This window comes from Camelus dromedarius, unplaced genomic scaffold (assembly GCF_036321535.1).
Source record: "Camelus dromedarius isolate mCamDro1 unplaced genomic scaffold, mCamDro1.pat HAP1_SCAFFOLD_114, whole genome shotgun sequence".
NCBI lineage: Eukaryota > Metazoa > Chordata > Mammalia > Artiodactyla > Camelidae > Camelus > Camelus dromedarius.
In genome coordinates, this window is record NW_026989787.1 from 8,643,697 (window position 1) to 8,662,599 (window position 18,903).

Genomic DNA, 18,903 nt, shown 5'->3' on the forward strand with positions numbered 1-18,903 from the left:
GGCCTTTGCAAAAGGTGGAGAGTGCTTGGAAAAGCCCACTTATTCTGAGGAACTGTTATTGCTCCTGGTGGCATTATTATTTTCATGTCACTTGTGAGGTGGGCCCTGAGGGGTCCCTGATCTGGGGGCACAGACACCCACAGAAACTTGGCCCAGTATTGCTGTTCATTCAACAATGACTTACCGAGCACCTACTGTGTGTCAGATTCCCAGGGTAGAGTAGTGGTGTTGACAGCACAAGCCCCTGCCTCACCTCATCTCTGCATCCCAGGTGGGGTCACCAGAATGGGAGTTCAGGAAGCAGAGGACATGGCCGAAGCCTTGTGGGAACCCCTGGGTTTTTCTCTGTGCTGAGGGCACTAGCAGCACACCGATTGTGGGACTCAGTACCCACAGGACCTAGCATTGATGGTTAAAGGAGAGAGGCATTTCTACAAGCCCATCCTCACTAACCCCAGGCTCTGGAGGGCAGCTCCAGTCTGCTCAACCTCAGGGGGCATCTTCCACCATCCTGATCACCCTCTGGTATTACTCCCCGCTCAGATACACTTTTCCCTGTGGCAGCTACACTCAGAATATGTTTGTTTCTCTCCCATGTGGTTAAGTGGACTTCAGACACATGATAGTGATGGAGTGGCTAAGCCTCTGGGCAGATTGCTGGGTGACCCGAGGAAATTGCTGCACATGGTGAGCTCCCTTCTGCCAACCAATGGGCCAGGCCCCACCACTGTTCTGTCTGTTCTACCTCACTTAATCTGCACAGACACTCTGTGCAGGACATCCTGTTATCCCCCATCTCTGATGACCTTGGGTGGACAAAGCTTGGGTTTGAGAAAGTTGCCCAGGTCACATTGTTGACAAGTGGGGAGCTGGGGATTTGCACCCTGGTCCCAGGAGTCTGGATCATGGAAAGGCTTGGGTGGGGCAGCTTATTGCTAAGGGAAGTCCTGCCCAAGCCTCTCCCATGAGAGCCCACCCAACAGCACATCTAGCAGAGTCAGCATTTCCTGGACCAGATGGACAGAACCTCAAAACTTCTTTGCAAACAGATTGTTTCCATGTTCTTTTGCAAACACAGAAAGGCCACAGGCCAGGGAAGGATAAGGCCAAGAGTGTTTTCATTGGGGAGAGTGAAGGACAAGTGTGAAGACACACAGCACTCCCAGCAGCCTTCTCGGCAGAGCCTGCCACTGGGTGAGCAGCTACCATGACTACCTATCATAACACTGTGAGGTTCATGCCTGTACAACCCTGCCTGTGAGAAGAGCAAAGTGAAGCTCAGAGAGGTGTGGGGACACTCCAAAGACAAACAGATAAGGTGGGATCATCACCACCATGCTGTGCTGGGACAGGCAGTCACCTGTCACACTGCTCATGCATGGCCTGCTGGGAGTAGTGAAGGCCTGATAGGAGCACAGGAACACTGTGGTGAAGGTGATGTTTCTACCTGGGACAGCTGGTACCGGGGGCTCTAGCTGATTCTTCATTGTGCCTGCTTTGAGTGTCAGAATGTTGCAGCCTCATGTAGGGGAAGGGCTGTCTCCTTTCCACACCGGTGCACAAGGAAGAGCATGCACACACTGGCATCACCATAGACCACCGGAAGGATCAGGATCTGGAGCTCAGAGCAGAAACTGCCAACACCAGGAACTGGTGCAAGAGGAGGACCTGAGTGCTCCCTGAAACATTTCTAATTTTAAAAACATACTTAATTAGGGGGAAGTGATAAAAAGTTGATCCCTTCAAAATATTCTGTTTTCCAAGGAAAAATAGCACCTCAGCATTGTAAGAGGATTAACTCAGTCGTCAATAACCATCACTATAGGTATGAGAAAACAGTGTTAGGAGTTACAAAAGGGTCTCAAAATCATGCAGGTCAGAACTGAGAACCGTCCAAAGCATGTGCTGCATGATAGCCTCTCTAAGCTACCTGAGGCTTGGTCTGCTCCTGACACAGGGCAGATGGTTCTGAGAAAACCACACTCCTCAGGGGACCCCAGGGAGTTGACAGAGTTGAGTTTGGGTTCCTGATCACCTTCTAAGTCTGGAATTTTGAGATTCTTCTGCACCTGTCCTTCCTCCAGAACAGAATCTGATTCAGGCTGGATTCCAAAGACTGAGGCATGTGCCAGGCAAGAGAGCAGGCATGGCTGGATGAGCGCATCGCCAGTGCCATCAACAAAGAGGCCAGGGCACTGAGATTTCCAGTGATTTAGCATCCTGGCTGGGAGGGGTCATGTGTTCTACAGTGAGTTCTGAGTATACTGCACCGCCCTCGAGGACCTGCAGGGGGCGCGCGAAGCCAGCGTGTCTTAGGTGGCGGTGCGCATACCCAGTCCGCGTCAGCAGCCAGCATCTTCCCTGGGGGCGGAGCTTGTTTTCCTCAGGACTGAGCGGGCGGCGCCATGGAGCCTCCAGGACAGCGCTGCCTGCGTGTCCGCGGGAGGAGGACGCTCCCCGCCCGCTGTCTGAAGTTACGCCGGTTTCCCACTGCCTGCGCCCGCTTCCTGCCGGGGTGTGTGTGGACCTGACCGAGCTGGGGCCCCGGCCGGCTGGGCAGGAGGGGATGGGTGCGCTGGCGGGCCCGCTTCGACTATTCTCGCCCGCAGGGAGCAGGTGAGTGTCCGCGTCCCTGGTCCTCACCGCCCGGGTCCCCCCCCACCGTGTGAACAGTGGTGTGTACACCGCGCGGGTCAGGAGCGGGGACGCAGGTGTAATGGGAAAGGGGCTGAGAAAGTACTGAAAGAGTTAAAGAGAAGTGTGTAAATCACATTATGTTAATTTTTATATTTTAAGTGTGTCAAAGTCAGACTTTATCGTGCTTTTACTTTCTTGTCTTTAAAGGCATGCAATCATTTATTTTATACTTAAAATATGCTTCTCAGCTTATCTCGTTTTCAAGTCAAAATACTGCCATGGTTGACATTTTCTCATAATATTGTGACAATCTTCAACATGTGTGAATATAAACTCATCGAAAAACTCTTGCACCATTCCATGGTGAGTAGTCTTGTTAAAAATAATATCCGGGCCATTACTAAATTATTACAAAAATATAAATTTTTTGAATCACTTTTAGAAGTTCCACACACAGTGGTATTTTTAAAACACCAACCACTGCATAGTGCTTAAGACCATTTAAGATGAAATATATTCGAACCTAAAACTTTAGAATACTCAAAAGGCAGGATAATGGCTGTTTTTTCATTGCAAATATATTTTTTCTTCGTAAGTGCAAAATACGAAGGTATTCAGCTAAATTTTGTATATCTTTATTCAAAAGGTGAAATTAGAATATAATCTCATTTTTTATTTTAAGGCTATATTTCCCATAAAAATTGGTATTTTTATCTGTAGGATCTTAATTGTCCATTCATTTGTTTTTTCTTTTGGCTTATTTTCTTTTACAGAGAGTGCATTTTTGTGTCTTGTTAAGAGTTTTTAATGCTCCTAACTTATTCCAAGAGACTTTCTCACATTGATAGTAAATAAGGGGAGAGGCCTTATAGTAACTGTGCATCTTTTCATGTAGTCAGGATTTTTTTTTTTTTGGATGACTTTTTTTTTACAACTTCCACTTGGTTCACAATATTCCCATTATGACAACTCAATAAAAAATTGTAATCTATTTACACCAAGATACTTATGTCAGCACAGTGCTTTTGCTGATATGATTTTACATTAGATTATATTTTATTTGATTTACATATATACTAATACATATTTTACATATGTACACACATATATGAATATCTCCTAAATGCCATTAATTTGCATGGGGTGGTAGCTGGTAACATGTGATCTGACCATTGGTTATTCTTATGTGTGTCTAACGTACTTCTTAGAACAGATACTAGAACATCACACCTCTCATTATACAGTATTTTAAAGGTTATATTTTATTTTACTTATTTTTAAACATTTTTTATTGAGTAATAGTCATTTTACAATGTTATGACAAATTCCAGTGTAGAGCACAATTTTTCATTTATACATGAACGTACATACATTCATTGCCACTTTTTTTTTTTGCTGTGAGTTACCACAAGACATTGCATATATTTAAGATTCCACACATGAGTGATCTCATATGGTATTCCTCTTTCTCTTTCTGTTCTGCTCCACCTAGAATAACATTCTCCAGGAGCATCCATGTCTCTGCAAATGGCGTTATGTTGTCAGTTTTCGTGGCTGAATAGTATCCCATCATATAAATATCCCACATCTTTATCCAGTCATCTGTTGATGGACATTTTAGGTCGTTTCCATGTCTTAGCTGTTGTAAATAGTGTAGAGAAATCAGCTGAAAACCTTATGGGGGTTCCCTTGTAACTCACTCTGTTTTTCTCTTGCTTCCTTTAGGATCATTTCTTTATCCTTGACTCTGGCTATCTTGATTAGGATGTGCCTTGGTGTGGGTCTGTTTGGGTTCTTCCTGTTTGGGACCCTCTGAGCCTCCTGTGCTTGGATATGATTCCTTCTTTAGGTTTGGGAAGTTTTCAGTCATGAGTCCTTCCCATACCTTTTCAATCCCCTTTGTTCTTTTTCCCCTTCTGGAACTCCTATTATGCATAGATTGGCACACTTTATATTACCCCATAGGTCCCATATATTGTTTTCATTGTTTTTTATTTGTTTTTCTCTCAGCTGTTGTGATTGGTTGCTTCCTGTTGTCCTGTCTTCTAGATCACATACTTGTTCTTCTGTATTTTCTAGTCTGCTTTGCACAGCCTTTAGGTCAGCTCTCATCTCAGACAATGAGTTTACTAATTCTACTTGGTTCTTCTCTATAGTTTCTATTTCATTTTTGACATATTTTATATCCCTAAACACTATTTTTTTTAGTTCCTTCAGTATTTTGATCACTCTTTTTTGGAAACCTTGATCTAGTAGGCCATCAATGTCTATTTCCTTGATCATGCTTTCAGGGGATTTCTCATGATCTTTTAATTGGGAGTGGTTTCTCTGCTTCTTCACATTGCTCATATCTCTCTGGCACCGTGGCTTAAGGAGTATCAGTTACCTACTTAACCTGGAGATGGTGTGCCCTTAATGATTTGATCGACAGGTCTTTGTATCTTCACCCTGCTTCGCGAACTCAGCTTGCTGTTTCATAGGCCTTCTGTTGGCGCCCTCATCTGTGCTGCTCTCAGTGGCTGTTGGCTAGCAGATTGTGTCCCCTCCTAACACTAGGTCAGGAGCTGAGCTCTTACCCGGTGGGCGGGCAGGTCACTCCCCCTCCTGATGCCACAGTCAGATGCTGTGATCAGGGGGAGGCAGGTGGGCAGATCACACCCCGTCCCAGCACCGTGGTCAGGTGCTGTGTTCCTGCCAGGAAGGTGGGTGGCTGCCCACCTGCTCTCTCCTCGTGCTGGTCACTCTGCTGCTCTGTGCAGCTGCCTGCTCTGCCTCGGGTAGGCGGTCTGTAGGTGGGCTCGGGGAAGACTGCGGAACAGCCCCACCTATGCTCTGTGCCAAATATTACTCCTTGTTTCTCTTGGCAGCACAAGTTCTCTGAGGTGTCAGGGTAGAAAGATCCTCTCTGCCTCGGGCTATAAACAAGTCTCAGTCCTGCCTAGGAGGTTGTGGAGCCCCCACGTGCAGATTCAGGCCTCAGCCCCGCCCCCGCCCAGGCACTATGCACAGGAGGAGATGGTAGCTGTGGCTGAGCCCTGCCTCTCTTCTTGCGAGATGTGCCAGTAATGGCACAGGTCTGAGGAGACAAAGGCTACAGCACCCCTCCCCCCAGGGCACATGCCTGTTTACAGTTTTGTTTACCTTCTGAGTTAAAATTTACCTAACAATGAAATGTATAAATTAGGCTTTTGAGGTTCATCCTTCTATCAGTAGTTGGTTCTTTTTTATTGTTGAGTAGTATTCCATTGTTTGAATATACTATCATTTGTTTTATCCATTCTCCTACTGATAAATACTTGGGCTTTGGATATCTTTTTTTGCAAGCAAACTTTTTTTTAAAAATGCAAATATAGTATACATGCTTAAATGTGAACACATCTTAAGTATACAGCTCAGTGATTTTTCACAAAGTAAACACATCTATGTAACCTTCATCCAGTCAAGAAACAGGACATTGCTGTTCCACTTTGGGTTTCTTCCCAGTTACTACGGCACCCCTTTGATGGACTCACCATCCTAAATTCAGCCACCATGGATTGGTTTTTTTGCTTTTGAAATTTTTGGTCCCGTACTTTCCACTCAACATTATGTAAGATTCATCCACTAGTGTTTTCTGTAAACTAGTATATTTTTTATTGCTTTAAAGTATACAACTTGTATGCATGTGCCACCACTTATGGTTATGTATTTATTGTTGACAAGTGTTTGGGTCATTTTCTATTTGGGGGTATAACAAATAGTGATTATGAGAATTTTCTGGATGTCCTTTGGTGCTCAGATGTAGAAGTTTCTGAAGGGTACACACATGGCTTACCCTTGGTAATAGGGTGTGGGTCTGTGTGTATGTGTATGTGTGTGTGTGTACATATACACACACACACACACACATATATAACTTTCATTCAAAAAGCCTATTTCCAAAGTATTTGTAAGAATTTATATTCCCACTGGCCATGTGTAAGAGTCCCCATTGCTTGTTGCCCTCACCAATGCTTCATATCACTTAACAACTAACTATTCTAGTGGATGTCTAATGGTGTTCCAAGTGTGGTTTTAGTACGTATTTCCATTATTACTAAAGAGGTCAGCCCCTTTTCATAGCTTATGTGGATTTTTTTGTGTGTGTGTGAAGCACCTGTTCAATTATTTTGCATATTTCAATATTGAGGTTCTGCCTTTTTCTCCACTGGTTTTTGTTCTTTATATGCCCTAGATACAAGTCTTTTGTTGGATATAGGTATAGCAAATATATTTTCCCACCGTGTGGCTTAGCTTTTCACTTTCTTAATGGTATCTCTTGATAAAAATAATTCTTAATTTTACTGAAGTCCAACTTAAAACTCTTCTTTTATGTTTCATGCTTTGTCCGGTTTAAGAACTCTTTGCCACTTCAAAGTCATTAAAATATCTCCTACACTATTTTCTAGATGCTTTACTTTGTTGGGGGATTAGGTTATTTATTTTAATGGAGGTACTGGGAGTTGAACCCAAGACCTTATGCATGCTAAGCACACATTCCACCTGAGCTTTACCCTCCCCCAGATGCTTTGCTTTATGTTTCAAATATATTAGATTTATAACCTATCTAAAGTTACTGTTCATGTATGGTACAGGGTTTAATTCAATGCTGTTCCATTGGTCTATATGTCTAACTTTAGGTAGTTATCACATAGACTTAATATTGTTTTATAAGTCCTTTAACATTGTTCTTTAATATCATCTTGGCTATTGTTGGCCCTTCACGCTTCTCTATGTATTTAGAATCAGCTTGTCAAGTTCTACAAAAAAACAGTAACAACAATTAACTGTTGGGGATTTTGATGTGCACATATAAATCTTTGAATCAGTTGAAGGGGAACTGACATCTTTAAAATGCTGAGCCCTCCAATCCATAAAGTTGGATTACCTCCCCTATATTTATTTTTATCACTGCTGTAACAAATTATCACAAATTTTGCAGCTTAAAGCAACACAAACTTATTATTTTATGGTTCTGTAGGTCAAGTCAGGAACAGGTATCATTTGGCTAAAAATCAAGATGTCAGCAGGGCTGTATGCCCTTCCGTAGGTCAAAGGAAGAATATATTTCCTTGTCTTTTCCAGCTTCTAGAGTTCACCCACATTTCTTTACCCATGGCCCTTCCTCTATCTTCAAAGCTAACAGCTTTACAGCTTTCTAATCCTTCTTCCAAAGTCATATCTTTCTGACCACAGCTGGGAAAGATTTTCAATTTTTAAGGACTCCTGTTGTTAGACTAGGCCCATGTAGATAATCCAGGCTAATCTCCCTGTCTCAGAGTCCTTAACCTGATACATCTGCAAAATCCCCTTTGCCATGTAAAATAACATACTCACAGATTTCAGGATTAGAGCATGGATATAGGTAGGGGTCAGTGTGGTGCACTATTCTGTTTATCAAACTGTTTAACATTTGACGCTTTCTGACAAACATACAAGATAGAAGATCCTGATCATGTTTAGAATGCTTCCTCTGCAAAATATTGGGCACTGAGTTTATTTGAAAGGACTGAAAATAATATTACCACAGGAATGGTTTCCTAATTCTACCGACATTTACTTACTTTATACTTAAATACCCAAAATGGTCAGCCAGGAGTGGGATCTTGGCAAATAAAATAAAAGTATAATTCAAGCTTTTATCACTGAATTTACTAGCTAATTCTATTTTAGAAACAGACAGAAAATAAAACAATTTAGAGTAAGTCTGATTACTTATATATTAAGTGAAAATTAAGTTTTAAAAGCATGTCTGAATATGGGATAAAGTAAGCATCATAAAATGTAATGTTAATATTTAGTACCTGCAAATCTCAAACTCCCAATTTATAAACAAGTTCATACTGTATAGCACAAGGAACTATATCCAATACTGTTTTGTAGTAACTTATGGTGAAAAAGAGTATGAAAATTAATATATGTATGTTCATGTATGACTGAAGCATTGTGCTGTACACCAGAAATTGACACATTGTAAACTGACTACATATATATTTGAAAGGGCTGAAAGGACTATATATACCAAGAAAAAAAATTAGATTGATAACCAACAAAAAAATCTGTCAGTAATATAATGCTAGAAACACAGACACAAAAGAAAATCTCAGGCATACATCTGTTTATAGAGTCCTAGAAAAAATAGTGCCTATGCAAGTCCCTGATAAACATGAGAAAATAGGAAAGGCAATATAAAAGTTCAAAATGCTTTGCTATGTAAGAGCTGCAAGGTGACTCAGACACAAACTTAAGTGGTCAAAATGTTTATATAATTAATGATAACAAAGTAATTGAGGACATCATTTTAAATGAGATAAAAATAGCTGCTCAATTTTCATATTACTAAGCAAGACATTTCTGTTTATAGTAGGTTTATATTATTTTTATATGTATTTATATTTTATAAAGACATCAACTTAGATCCTGGCTGATAACTGACAGTGGAGCAACTGATTGATTTAAATGGGTATCATAGACTTATCAGATTTCATATGCTTTAAATATACATTAATTATTAGCTGTCAGGAAGAGTCCAATTTTCATTTATTCTAACATAGCTGTGTCACAGGCAGGTTACTCTATTTACAATGGAGAATCATGATAGATATAAAGATATCAAGTCTTATTGATCTTCATAGGGGTGCTTTTATAAGAAAAGGAGAATAAAATAAGAAGAATCTAAAATACTATTTTTTATAGTGTTCTAACAGTTTTATCTTATTTTTATTTTTTTACTGAGTTATAGTCCGTTTACAATGTTGTGTCAATTTCTGGTGTACAGCACAATTTTTCAGTACTTTACGAATATACGTATATTTGTTTTCATATTTTTTCCCCATGAGCTACTACAAAATTTTGAATATAATTCCCTGTGCTATACAGTATAAACCTGTTTATCTATTCTATATATACCTGTCAGTATTTACAAATCTTGAACTTCCAGTCTGTCCCTACTCACACCCTGTAAAATACTATTAAATCAACATATATTTATGAAGAACTATGAAAAATGGGAAACTATAAGTTGTTTCTTTAAATTGGAGCAAAGAGAACTACTTTAACTGGAAAATAGTTAAAATCTGGCAAGTTTTATGATTTCATGTTCACCCCTGACAGCTTTTTTTCCTCCTTTCTCCTTCAATCTTTTTTGGACCTTCTAAAGAATTAAATTAAAAAAAAGAAAAAAAAAAGAAAGAAAGAAAGAATAAAAGAAAATTAAGAAACAGATTTGCATCTAAAATAACCTCCTAACTGGAAAGATTGTATACTTTGTGAAAAATTTACAGCTGCCGACTTATGATCTATGTCTCTGTCCACACTGCCTTACTTGTTAGGAAGGGTCTTAAAAAAAAAAAAAAAGGTAAAAAAAAATAGCAAATTATAATGGCTTTTACATTTTAAATTCTTTTCTTTGTGTCTACAATCTGCTCTATCATGAGTTATTAAGATAAACATTATCAGCTATACTCTACTTTCCTATCATGCACATTGTGACTCTGAGAAGCATGCACGCTCTAACTTACCATCTGCAGGTGGTGTACAGGTTAATGCAGTTCTTTTGACAATATATGGTTTTGTAGTCTAGTTGTCTAACTACTACATAATGGAAAAGATGTAGAACTACTGGTACCACTGCCCTCGGTCTCTGTCATTTACCTTAAACATACCTGGAAAAGTAGATTCAAAAACTCATTGGCAAGAACATTTTTCACACTCCAGATATGATATTCCTCTAGAGTTAAGATTGCCATTCTGAAAGAGAAACAATATTTAAGTATATCTTAAATCTTCATCTTCTTATATTATTTGAATAAAATCTGTTTTATTAAACTTGCAATGGTCATTTGTCTGAAAGAAAACTAATGATTTAACGTAGATGCTATGTGTTCATCTGAAAGTAGGCCAGCAAGAATAAGTTCAAAAGTAACCAAACTCTGAAGTAGTCAGTCACAACGTGGGCAATTTATCACCAAAAATCTTCTTCCTCCAGTAAGACCTGGGAAATAACTCACAGTATCTTCTGGTTCAAGGTGAAGTTTACTAACAGAACCCACAAAAGGTTCTGGTTAGAGAAAAAGGACTATTTACTAACTTTGAAAGCATCTTTCCAAACTCTCTGGATTATGCCCTTTGACCCTAACAATTTTCTAAGATCTTCTTTAAAACATCTGGCAATATTATTAGACTTCTTAAGAGATTTAAAAAAACTAAATATATATAATAAATGAGTATCTATAGTAACATTTCCTCAAAATAAAATTTAACATTACTTTCACAAGTTGAATAAAGCAGTATTTTTTTTTTTTGGTGTCAAAGTGTACCAAAAATTACATTTATATACAGTAGACAATATTTCTTGGCAGGCAAAAATATAACCAAATGCTTCTTACTTCATGTTTTGAACAATCACCTTAACAATCCTAGATGAATAATAATGTTCTTAGCTTTTATTACTTAATTATATTTTTATTATCTAATGATTTATTATTTAATGATATTTAATAATTATTATTAATGATATTCATGTATTCATTCAATATATAATACCATGTATTATAAGAAAAGATTTTAAAGCACTATGATGGTAATTATTGGCTTTCATGATGCAACTTCCATAAAAGTATATTAATACCAATGTAATGGTACAAAATAATGGGTAATACTGTCACAGTCTAGTCACCAGTGAATATGGGTAATAGGTTTGGTTGAAAGGTCCAAATTCTATTCTAAATTTTTACCATTTCATTATTATGGTTACACGGAGATGGAGCAGCTAAATGATCTTTTTTTTTAATGTTCAAAAGTACAGCCATAAGAAGAAACACGGTCTTACATAAAAATAGACAGCGATGATAACCTCCATACTTATCAAACACCCAGAAAAAAGGCAATGGAAATTGTATCTCTACATAAGGTATTTCCTAACAGAAACTTTCCTATGTTTCTGTTTTCATATATACCAAATAGAAATGGCTACCTTAGTTTTGGGCAGAAAAGTAAATGAAGATGGTTATCTGAGTTGCCAAACAAAGATCAAGCCCTGAAAAATTCATTTCTATTATTTATTTCTGTTGAGTGTCAGTTAATAAGACTATGATGATTTCTTCTGGATTTGTGATTGAAAAAAAAAAGTTACTTATTTTTCTAAGCCTGTATAAGACCACTATGGTCTACATCCTACCATCTGCTACTTGGTACATGTCAACATTTGAATACAAAGGGTCAAATTAACTCATATGTGTCTCACATATATGGATTATCTTCAGTTTCACAGGGATACATAGACATTAAGGCAAACCTATTATAATATCTTTAATAAATGTTGTGAAACTAAAAAAAATTCAAGGCTTTATTCTTTGTAAAGTACATGCTTGTTTCTGCTATTATACACTTATTCTGGCTGCTATTAAAAAACTTAGAACAGACCCTCACCAATATTATTGAAAAAAAAAATTTTAAAACTATATACACCACCCAGATTGAGATAAAAACTAATTTCCATCATCCCAGATATCCTATGGTCCTTCCCAGTTAAATGACCCATCTCCAAAATCACTATTGTAACAATTATTAACATGAGTTGTCTCTGTTCTAGAACTTCATATAAATTGAATTGTACAATGTGTTCTTTTATTCTGTGGCTTCTTTTGCTCAATATAAGCTTTGTTTTACCATAATGTATTAAAATGGGAGAAGTAAAGATTATAAACTACAGGTGTCAAGGGCTGTCTCTACTTAATTTTTATAAAATGCCTAGCTTATAAAATATAATATTTTTATGTAAATAACACTTAATGGAGTTGTTTAAAGGTGGAATGGGCTTTCCTTAGGGACAACTTGGAGGTATTGTAACCACAGGTCCAAATAAGCATTTAGCAGGGATGATGTAGAAGAGATTCAAGTATGTATACGTAAGGTATGTATAGCAATTCAGAATATAATGTATTTTTAGAAAAGAATAAATTAGTCTCTGCTAGACTCACCTTTGTGGTGTCATGTGCATTCTATGTGTCTTCTACAATGTTGGATACATCCACATGTAATTCCTTTAAAACCAGAAACCCAAATCAGTAGTTAGGATAGAGAAGGTATCATTTTTATTAGCCAGTAGCTGAAGTATAAAGTATTTTCGGTCAACTTTTTTTTTCTTTTTTTAATTACAGAAATAGATTGCTTGTTTGCCTTAAAAATTTATGACAATTTTCCAGTGGTTTCATTTTTTTAATATAATACATTCAGCTTATTAAATTTTCTAAGGGAAATTCTCTTCCCAATTTTGCATCTTTGGCTATGAATATTTTGAGTAGCATAATATAGAACCTAGAAGTAGTAAGAAATCTTTTTCTTAACCTGTTTTAAAAAATTCTTCACTCTATGTTCCTGTTGGAAGTTTACATTCAAGAAGATGTATACAATCAGACTTTACCAGGGTATCATCGGAGCAGTTGTCCTTCCAGACCTCTAAATGTGCAACCACGTGTCTCTCAGTTCAACCCTAGAGAGAACTCCATCACCGTCAACATCAAATACCTTGAAGCAAACTAAAGAAAAGAAACTCTTATGGAGGGAAATTACTTTCATATTCTGAAGTATAATACATTTTATTACAAGCCGCCCTAGTAAAATTACTTAGTTCCTCAAACAATTACATTCTGGATTAAGTTCTTATTTGGAGGAGATTGTGTCATTAAAGTCCTTTGAACTTGTAGGAATTCCTGTACACTTCACAAGTCTCTCTCCTTATATCATTAGCCAGCTTAGAGAACTCTATCCTTCACCTAAATCTAAAGTTAAATTTCTTGCAAACTGAAAAAGAAGGGCCAAGTTACTATACAATATCTCACAGATTTTGAGAAGGTAATTCAAGCTTTTAAATTAATTTCTAATATTTAAAACTGATCACTTCAGAGTTGATTCTTACAATGTTGAAAATATTCCATCTACATTAAGAATCAACAAAAAGCTGGTACAGTCAGCCCCCTGTATCCATTGGTTCTGCATTCACAGGTATAAACAATAGGTCAAAAATTATATAAATATATATATATAAATTTTCCCAGAAAGTTCTCAAAAGCAAAACTTGAATTTGCTATTCACTAACAACTATTTACATATCATTTACATTGTATTTACAAATAATTACATTGTATTAGGTATTACAAGTAACCTAGAGATGATTGAAAGTATACAGGAGGATGTGCATAGGTTATATGCAAATACTATGCCATTTTACATAAGGACTTGAGCATCCATGGATTTGGTATCTGAGGGGGTCTCAGAACCAATCCTCAGCAGATAATGAGAGATGACTGTATAAAGATTTTGCCTCTCCAGTGTAATTAATGTGCACCCAATATTTTTGCCTAAGAACAATCTCAAATCTTCAATGAAGTTTATATACAACAAGCTAAAAATCCGAAATATCAGCACTTTGCTAATTAACATCAATATCAGCAAAATTGCTAGTTAGTCTAGTTGGTTAACTTCCACTAGTCCACTGGCAAAAAATAAATTAAAAAAAAATTTAAGACAATAATTAACCTCAATTGAGAAACAAAGACTTCAGCCTCTTTAATACCAGAACTTTAATGTGAACAAATAATCTATCACAAAGCCAGGTTAGAGTAATGGTATACTATCAGGGAAGATAAAAGAAATCTAAATTTTTAAGATTAAATAATTATCTACTTCACACACCCGTGTGTGTAATAATTATGTATTAATTATGCTATTAAATTAACTGAGTACATCACAGTACAACATTACTAAAGAATATTGAACTAATAAGTATCATACCCAAAATACGCAGTATTTGTGAAGCTGTATTTTAGAAATATGCAGAGATAATGACCCTAGTGAATATATAAGAATTAGGTTCCAATTAAATGTAAACTGCTGCATTTTCCTAACCAAATATGGTTAAGATTTATTAATGTAATATGCTTATAAATTACGCTATAATATTTTAGCTAGGTTTAAAAGATAAATTTAGTATTAAATAAAATTGTTTTATCATAAATTTAATTTTGCCAATATCAATATACACAGTGCTAGAAAATAAGTTGGAATTCAAGTTAAGCAAGACAAATTTTCTATATAGACTACCAGAAAATATTTTCTATATGCTTAACATTTTCAAACACATCATGAATGATGTAGTTCATTTATCATGAATTGTACATTCATCTGGAAAATCAACCATTATTAATAACAAAGATCTTAAATTACTCCACAGTAAAAAAGAATAGATGATTGAACCTTTACACTGACCTCAGTAAAACCTCAGCAAGAGATTGCTATTTGCCAAAGGGATGAAAATTCAAGCCTTAATCAGATGATTTTTTACATGAATGGATGCTAATTTTTTTCTCTGTATAGCTTCCAAATTTTGTGATGTTTAACACACTTACATTTCTGTCTTTCAGCCAGAGGTCCTCTGCAACAAGCTGATAACCCACAGGATATCTCCTTAAAATCCATGTGGCTGTCATGATTTTCACCAAAAGCATTAAATAAACCTGTAAAATAGGAACACAGAATAAATCACAGCCAACAAACTTCCTGTTAATAATGACATGCTTATGAAAGGAGGCATGACTCGCATAAACTGACTTAGTTTTTTAAAAGTTATCAGTAGTTTCCACTGTCTTAGGAAGTTTTTTTTTTCCCCCTGGAATAATTATAACCAAAATTTAACTTCCTAGAAGAAAATACTATCATTTAGTGTTTGGTTTTGTCTGCCTACCTGTCTCTATCTTATATTAATTCCAAAAGTCAAAAGTGATTGTAGAATGTAAAAAATTAAAATATATTTTAAAAATTTAACTGGAAAAAAGTCAGAGACCACAATTATCCTAATTTGGAAAGACTAAGAAGAAAAAAGAAAAAAGAAGAAGAAAAGTTGAACTCTATCAAAGATATACTGTGTTGTTATTAACAAGCTTCATACAACTCCTTCATGAAGCAAAGAAAACTAACACACTATATTATAAGAGAAAGAAATTCTGTACTGCAGTCTTCATTGTACCACTTAATCTGTATAAATAAATATACTAAATTTCAGAAATAAAGGGCAATTTATAATCTAATCTTGTGGTTTTTAAACTTTTCATAAAAAATAAATGGAATCATTTTGTTTTCAAATGAAATGATTTCTCAATCTCTAATTCTAAAAAGGTAAAAACATAACTGCACTGCTGAAGTGGAAGCCCTGTCTGTTCTAGCTCCCCTAACAAATATTACTAAAACACACTAGAAACCTGAAGAATACAGACTGTCTATTTCAAGAATCTAATTCTGTGCCCTCAAAGAGCAGAAAATTGAAGCTAAGAAGTAGTTAAATGACTTGCTAAAAGTAAGAAATTTTTTTAAAAAGGTCTGAATCAGAAGCAGAACCCAAGCTTTCAGATTTCAAATACAGTTTTTGTGATTATCAGCCACAACTACTCCTTGTAAACCTCATTTAATATATATATATATATATATATATATATATATATATATATATAGTAGTGAAAAGTTTAGAGCTAAGTGGGGACCTTAGAGATGGTCTAGTCCAGTGGTTTCTTAATTTTTTAAGGGTGGGGGAAGGATACAGCAGTGGAACCTTCTTCTATATAAAAGAAATACAATAGACACTACTCAGCTGAGGAAGAGGTGAGGTCACGTGTGGAAGCTAGAGCTTTGCCTATTCAGTGTCCACCACCCTGACCTTGCACCAGATGCTGAGGCACCGCACTGGAGCACAGTTTCATAATGATTGTCTTGGTCAAACTGATTTTATATATGAGAATATTCAGGTGCAGAAAGGTAAACCGACTTACACAAGGCTCCAAAGGTGGAACAAGGCTCACGTGTTTACCAAAGAACATTTGTAGAAAATAGAAGGATTCCCACCTTCACTCAGAGATGGACAAATTGGCGGTGAAGCCAATGGGCCAAATGTCTCTAAGTCAAATCATCCAGTTCGGGATTGAGCCCTCAGCAACCAACAGCATTTCTCCAGATGAATGATGTCTGATTCCTCCACTGACAATCAAATCAAAAAAGATTATAAAATCTCACTCTTCTCTTCTGGACAATTAATTAGTTCATCCTGATACTGTAACTTCTAAAGATACATTTTAATTTCCCAGTTAAACTGTTAAAAAACTACCTAAAACAAAAACTCTGAAAGACAAATGTATTGTATCTAATACAAGTGGCATGCAAATTAAATTCAAATTAACATAAAACAGGCTTTAAAATTGGAAAAAAATTTGCAATTTCCCATTAAGCAGGCTGTTTAATTCCAACATGTAAAATAATAAACTAAGATATTTATTTTTTGCTTCCCACACTTTTATCTGTATTCACTTTGGTGATTTTAATCTCTATCTTGGATTTGAAAATTCTTGATCATAGTCTCTCCTGGCTACACAGGTAACACACTAATAGCAGAATCTCTGTTTGATTTATCCTGTCATTATGGTAACCACTTACACATTTAATACTTATTAAATAAATGTACAAAGGGGATAGACCTAAGCTTCTCCTTCTTGGTCCTAAAATTCTTACTACCCCTCCTATAAAGGCAGGAGCCTCCTCTGTAGGACAGAGTGTAAATGTATCTCCTGAGAAGGATTCCCCAACAAGGGCTGTCTTTACAGCGTGCTTTTAGATAAGATGTTTTTATGGGACATTTCAATAAAAGGATCAAGGACCTAAGCTTCCCAGTATGGTGGGAGTTGTGATGGGCATGGGAGGATGCTCACTTGGGATGAGATGTTAAAGACACTAACAGTGAAAAGGACAGGGCAAGATGAAGGGCAATTGGGAAACAGGACCACAGAGATGTGACAGATACTTCCCACTGTCATCTAAGTGATACCTACTTGAAAGAAACATTTCTACAGTTAAATTCTATAATGGGGGGTTATTTAAATGAAGCACACATATTCTCAAAGAGTAGATCACATAACCTTTAGAGATTCAGAGTGCATTAGCATTTTCAGAGTACTTTTTACATCAATAACTAGTATTTATAAATTCCTGTGCGCTAAATAAGTATGTGGAATTATTTCCATTTTGCTTTTAGACTTACTACAGCTTAACCTATTCACTGCACTGATACAGAGTAATTTTTCTAATGAATAAAAATGATAATGTACAAACTTGTTAAAGATTCTTTAATTTCTCCATCACCAGATTTATGAACATTTAGGCCTATGTGTCAGGCCCCGTTTCTTACCAGCTTTTTCACCAACACCTTACATTTAGGTTATATTGCATTACCCAGAGGTCAGGAAATGTTCTTTCACACATCCATGTCTTTATTAGCTCTTGTGTCCTCTGAGGAGAAACCTTCTCCCCACTTTCACATCCTTCCATTTTACAGCCTAACCACTAATCCTTCTGTAAACACCTTCTAATGCTTTCCAACCTCACCAGCTACCCCAGGGTCTTAGCTTCTCTCTTCCGCAATTGTCCTCCACTGTATATAGTATCCAATATTCAAGTGAAGTATGAGTCCTCATTTACAGGTCTGTGGCCTCTCTAGATTACAAAGTATTTGGATTCAGTAACCTTGTCCTTTTATCACTGTTGCTGCTAGAATTCATTTCATAGGACCTGATACATAGTAACCACACAATAAATACTTGCTGAATGAATGAATGAATGAATAGCCAAGGCAATCTTCACAGCCAAGGCTTCCCCATCCCAGCTCAGTATTCTTTCTGTTACATCAAAGAGACTCTGCCCCATGAAACAACAGACCCTGCACATTTTAACAAATGTATACAATTATTAGGAACTATTATTAGAACAGAGACTAGCACTACTGTTCTCATAGTTATGTCACATAAGAAGTGTATTAAAGCTCGTGCTGATTTGTTATTTATACAAATCAGCTATGTCTGTCACCAGTTTAAATATTAGTAATTTAGAAAACAAAAGTTATTGACTTATCTACTCATCAGAAAACATTATGACAGATCTATTTACATACCTCTTTTGTCAGTTTATATACCAACTGGAAAAGAAGAGGTGTACAGTCAACTCTGAGGGTATAATTGCCTGCAAAATAAATAAGAGAGTATTTTAATACCTCCAAATGGACTTCAAACCTGTATTTAATTCTAACTTTATTTTCTAATTATAAACAAGATATAACAGATTTCAAATTGAAGGCATCATTCCTGGAGAATTAAAAATAGGGTGGACCCTACAGATTATCATATTCAGTGAAGTATGTCAGACAGAGAAAGGCAA

The 18,903-nt window shown here is 36.6% G+C and overlaps 1 long non-coding RNA gene across 1 annotated transcript in view; it reads left to right on the forward strand.

Moving 5' to 3' along the window:
• The first annotated feature begins 2,236 nt into the window (after positions 1-2,236).
• The window catches only part of LOC135320693 (uncharacterized), a 46,475-nt gene continuing 29,808 nt past the window's right edge, over positions 2,237-18,903 (forward strand). Inside the window, exon 1 of the long non-coding RNA XR_010379953.1 lies at positions 2,237-2,616. This is a non-coding gene — a long non-coding RNA (uncharacterized LOC135320693). The remainder of the gene's footprint in view (positions 2,617-18,903) is intronic.